A 5758-nucleotide genomic window follows, 5' to 3' on the forward strand; every position below is an offset into this window, starting at 1 on the left:
TATCTATCTATCTATCTATCTGTTGTTACTTGTGCCCACTTGGACCTAGTGGGGAGATCGGCAGAGTCGGCGGCCGAGCCCACTGGGAACTATGGAAGATAGTTCTCACCCCATTCTATTTTCAGTGGTAGGTTCAGGGCTACAGAGAGAGGACCGCGGCAAGGGCATCGCGCCCGATCAGTGAGACCGTTGTAGTATAGTAGCTTTCCTTTTTGCATTAGTCACCTATGTATGAGAGAGAGAGATTCATTGTAGGTGAGGATTTGGAGAGCTATGTATTATGGATGAAAAATGATGTAAAGAATGCAACTGTTGTAATAGTTAGTAAAGTACTCTCTTTATTTCACTCGTATATCTTGTGGATTACCTGCTCTTCCTGTCGTTGGCACTGTTTGTGCCCGTGTTGAATGTGTATGTTTAGAGTTTAAAGTCCTAGGTAAATTCTTGTACACATTCCTGTTGTGGAGCCTTGGGCGGACAGGGGAGGTGCTGTCTGTTCGGCGGTCTGTCGCCGCGGCCGAATCGTGCAAAATTGGTAGTGATTTCGGGGCGGGGCGTAACAGATAATTAGTGAATTATGACTCTAATTCAAAGTTATACGCGGATTAATCGAGCGAATTGATGCTATTTGAATTTTTCTCTTCGCGGCAGGTTTGCGGATCATATTAAGCTATTTTGGTGACCTGGGAGGCTGGTTTAGAAGGTGTTCTAACCTGAGGTAAGCAAGAATTTTAGTTAGGAAGCTGAAATTGCAAACTTCGACTATAATAGCTTATATGTAAGCATATTGACGTCGTTTCGGTATTGTGCGCAGCAAGAGGGTAATTGACCCTTGGACCGCCTTCTACTGGCATTGGAGGGCCTTTTGGAAGCTTAACTTGAGGTATTATACTAGCCCAAAACAGGGATGTAAGGGTTACTTTGTACTAAGTACAAATTAGGCCGAAATCGGACATTTCGGTCGTCCTTTTGACATGGTGTTGATGTTTGTTTTCAGCAGGATTGGAGCCTTGTGGAGCTGATTATTGCGACTTCTTGTGACTATTTGGAGCTTAGTACTAGGTGGGTTTGACCTAACCAGAGCAAGTGAAGCTCCCCTATGTTCTATATGTATGGAATTAATATAGTTGGGCGATATTGGCACAATATGGTTGTTTGGAACTTCTTTGCCATAACCTTTAAAGCAGAACGGCTCTATAGTAAAGAGAATTCATGGGCGTAATTCTGTAGGCTTATGGGCTTATGTTGATTGTTCATCTTAGTTAAGTTTTAAATAACTAATGGGCATGATAATTATGCTTTTGTCAAGTAATGAACAATTGATATCTTATCGAGCTTTATCCGATTAAAATAGAGGAAGGCAATGACATGCCATGTGACTATGTTGATAGTTGGCATGTATAGTGGAACACATTTTAATGGGCCATATATTAAGCATAGGCATTACTCTCACATGTTTGTTTATCTAATGAGTACTAGTTGTTGTCAATATTGGTTATTTGAATGATTTCCGACCAAAGGATCGAGAGCGAGAAATATTTCAGGTCCTTCTCGCTAAATCTGCTGATAGTTGAGACAGTGTTGGATTGTGGACGGGCCTTTGCTTTGGGGCTTGCCATCGTTGCCTCATCGCACATGCTTTGAGGGTACCTCCCTAGCAAGGCGGCAGCTGCCAGAGTTGCCAGCGCGAGCAGTTCTGGCGGCCGTGCGGAAAATTGGGTGGCGGCAAGTGGATGCGTGGGAGTGTATAATTAGCGGCACGGGGACGGCATTAGGCGGGCGCGCAAGCTGGCTAGCCTGCTGTAAAAAAATTTTCCCCTATTGTGAATGAAAGGATGGGCTAAAGGAAATTAGACAGTAATAATGATTATGCAATAAGTATACAGTAGTTACTTAGGCACATTTATGCTTATGTTAATGCTGATCATCAGCTTGCTATGCTTGCTATTATTCACTTGTTCATTAGCTGTTGAGACTGTGACTAGCACTTACTTTCATAGCTCATGTACCTGTTAGGCATACGTAATTATATTATCATGCAATAGCTCAGCTTTCGGTTCTTTAGTACATCATGAGCCTAGTGGTGTAATTCGCCGAGGCTGGCGGCTTACCCACTGGGAACTATTGTTTATAGTTCTCACGCCCTTTTTGTTGTTATTTTTACAGAGCTATCTACAGGAGAGGCTAGGGATCGTGGCAAGGGAGTCGCGTCTAGCTAGACATTGCTAGGGGCATGCTAGTTGATCACCTTGCTACTCGGGCTACTGCCGAGGGTTATGTCCAGTGTATAGAGTGACTACCATTGTACCTACTTTTGTATACCCCGTGATGTATATTTACTGTTGGGCTAGATGTTTCAGTTGGGATACCTCCTTGGTTGTTGAGATTTTGGATTGTTGCTCCTTATTCTATTGTTGATAGTCTGGTGACTTTTACTATGCTCTGATATCTGAATAGGGTTATTTTATGTCTTTTACTTCTATCGACTTGTTTCTTGTAGACGCCTTATATACTGCAGGTGTATGGCGGGTCTGTGCACGTACCGGATATGCTTCCGCTGATACCCGGGCGTGACAAGATCGGTGCGGGATGGGCCAAGTGGTGTCCCTGGACAATTTGAGGTGAGCGGAGACTTGGAACTTTGCGAGTTTTGGCAGCTCTCATGACTTTGAGAAATTAACGGAATCCTCGTCGTGTTAGATCACTTTTGGTCAAATTGACCAAAGTGCGAGGTTGGTATGCTTCGATAAGGCCGAAGGCATCAAAAGGAGTAAAGTTGCGTCATTGGGGATCTTCGAGAGTTAGGGATTTGAAAACTGCAACTGCAGATTTTCTGCTCTCAGGAACCGGTCCCTGGTGTAATGCTCTCGAGAACTGGTCCCTGCGGGGAGAGACCGGTCCCAAGAGACCGGTTCCATCGGGATGAGATCGGTTGCCTCATGCGTAGCCTGCGTGGCCCCCGGGAAAAGCTCTTGGGGACCGGTCCCTCGTCGAGGAAACCGGTCCCCGAGCCCGAAAATGGCCCAGTCAGGGCATTGTAAAATAATAAAAGTTGAGGGGCTTATTTGCACTTATGCAACATGTGGGGCTATGTGAGGGGTATGAGAGCTCTTTTCTCTCATTTCTCACCCACACACCCTCTCATATCTCTCTTTCTCCCTTTAGAAGACAAGAAGAGGAAGAAGAAAGGAAAGGAAAGAAAGAGAAGGAGAAGGAGGTCTTCCTCATCTTCTTCATCTTCTTCTTGGTTGGAGCTTCTTGGAGAGGCAAACTTCTAAGCTCTCTCTCATGGTGGATTTCTAGAGATAGGTTTGATTGCTCTAGAAATAGAGTTTTGTATTATCTGATGGCGCAGTAACTGCCAGTACAGGTATAGAGTCAGATGGCACTAGCGAAGTGCTAGAAGTAATATATGGAGAGAAGTGAGACTCGCGGTAGAGATAGAAGTGGCGAAACGACTCTCAGAGCAATATGAGTAGTAAATTGCGAGAGTTGAGCCATGATGCTTATGAGAACACCCGAGTGATCCGAAAATTTCTGATGTCATTCCGGTAGATCGAACGGTGAAAGTAGCATCACTATTGAGAGAACAGTCGATTAGTGGCCAAGTTTGAGCACGTGGGCCTAATAGTACCTTAAGGTGAGGTAGGCAGTTGTGCTCGTGCGGCCGGTGTGCATAGGCAAGATTGCCTAATGCTGGACTTGTGTGGAACGCTGTTGTAACACACTGGACCTTTGCAAATTGCGAGGTTCGAGTGTTTGGATGTATTTCGAGCTTTTCCACACTTGGTGGAGGATTGTAGAATATTTTCCGACCTAAAAAGTTCGAAAACTAGAATTCTGGACAGTCCTGAGAGTTTTTACTCTCGGGGACCGGTCCCTGAAAGGAGAGACCGGTCCCCCAGTGAGCAGTGTTGCGGTAGCCTTGAGGCAACCGGTCCCTGGCAGGCGAGACCGGTCCCCGAGCGCGCCTACGCAGTGAGAGACCGGTCCCGCGCAGGGAGAGACCGGTTCTCGAACGTNTTGTCTAGCTTTATTTCTTTACTTTGGTGTAGATGATAGAACTTTACTCACTCTGATATCATTAGTTGCTAGTTATTTTACTTCTTTTTATTTGTTCTATCTCTTGCTTTACTTTCGCTTTTTATTGTAGACGCCTTATATGTGTAGACATATGGCGGATCTGGGCAAGCTATCGGGAGGGCCTCCGCCGGTCCCGGGGCGTGACAGCTGTAGAGGCGTAGAGCGCTCGAGTGTAGATACCCGTAGAGTGCGGATGTGGATTCAGCCGAGAGAGTGTATTGGCAGTAGCACTTGAGTATTGCTAGGTGTGAAGCATGCTATGGATCACTCGTGGGACTGGTGACTCGCACTAGGTGCATAGGAGCCGATATTGGTGCGTGTGACTCGGTAGAGTAAGTCATGTAGGACGACGACGGAGGGTAGTGCTTGGGGATGACCCGTGCCTGGACCATTTGTGGATTGTGGAGCCTGGGCCCATTGGGCAAGCGCAGTCAGCTGTGAGTGACAGCGGCCCGGTACCTACGGGTAGGACAGAGTTCTGGTCAGGACGGTAGTCCGAGCTTAGACCCAGGAGCGTGGAATGCCACGTCATAGATTGTGTGACCAATGGTACACCGAGTATGGTTGTGACCCAACCCGAGGACTTGACGTGGTTTGGGGTCTTAGTTGCTCCTGGTTGAAGTGTGTGCGAATTCCCAAGTGACAATTTCATCCGATGATGATTGGGTCTGCATTTGCGAGCGAGAGACGCTGCGTATTGAGACAGGTTTAGGCGGTAGGCCTACGTAGGATTGGTGGTCTTTGGTCCACCTGTGGAGACCGAAGAAAGCAATTTGGCAGATAGCCATATCGAGGAGTTTGACTCGAATTCACGAACGAAGCGCTCGTGTGAGCTCGTTGCGAAAATAGTTTAATGTTAATCGTGGCACGTGGTATTAGATGATGAAGTACTTCTTGTGAGACGTCGAACTAATAGAAAGCCACGTGATGTTGGAGACTGTGCTCATAAACGAAATAAGACTTGAGAGGTGCCGAAGTGGGCCATCTCACGTTAAAGTTAAGGGTCAGTGCGAAATTAGAGCACTCACGACGGAGCGATGCATCGGTGATATTGCTTCTAAGCAATGTCGGTGATCGAATCAGAATGTATTCCCTGAAGGAAAGGTAAGTACAAAGAAAAGTTCTTTGTGTACCGAATGACGAGTGGTGTTGGAGCGCGTAGAGTCGTCGAACCACTATGACTTGCAAGACCCGTGATGCACTTTTGTATCACACTTTGCAAATGTTGTCACGCCCCGGGGTCCCTTTTCAGTTTAAAACAAAGCGGAAAAGCGTCTGAATTTTTTTTTTTTTTTTTTTTGAAAACCTGACCCCAGGGTATGCCAGATCCGCCACAAATACAGAGAATCCACTATTCACACGGACAGAGTCTCCTCTGTATTTGCACGGCGTCGATCAAATACACAATACAACCAGGATACAACCACAACCAGATGAATATAAGGATAACTATACATTCATATAATCACCATTCACATCACAGTTTTACATTCAAGGTTTAAACAGAAATCCACAAAAATCTTTTGAAAGCTGTTTCCTACACAAAAACCTTTATTCTTTTAAAAACGCTACCACGAGGGGTAGAAAATCTTTTATTTTATAAAATCCAGAAATCCACCCTTTCAAATGTAAATAATTACTGAACCACATAAACCGACTAAACTATATATCAACA

This window comes from Ananas comosus, linkage group 20 (assembly GCF_001540865.1).
Source record: "Ananas comosus cultivar F153 linkage group 20, ASM154086v1, whole genome shotgun sequence".
Taxonomy (NCBI): Eukaryota; Viridiplantae; Streptophyta; class Magnoliopsida; order Poales; family Bromeliaceae; genus Ananas; species Ananas comosus.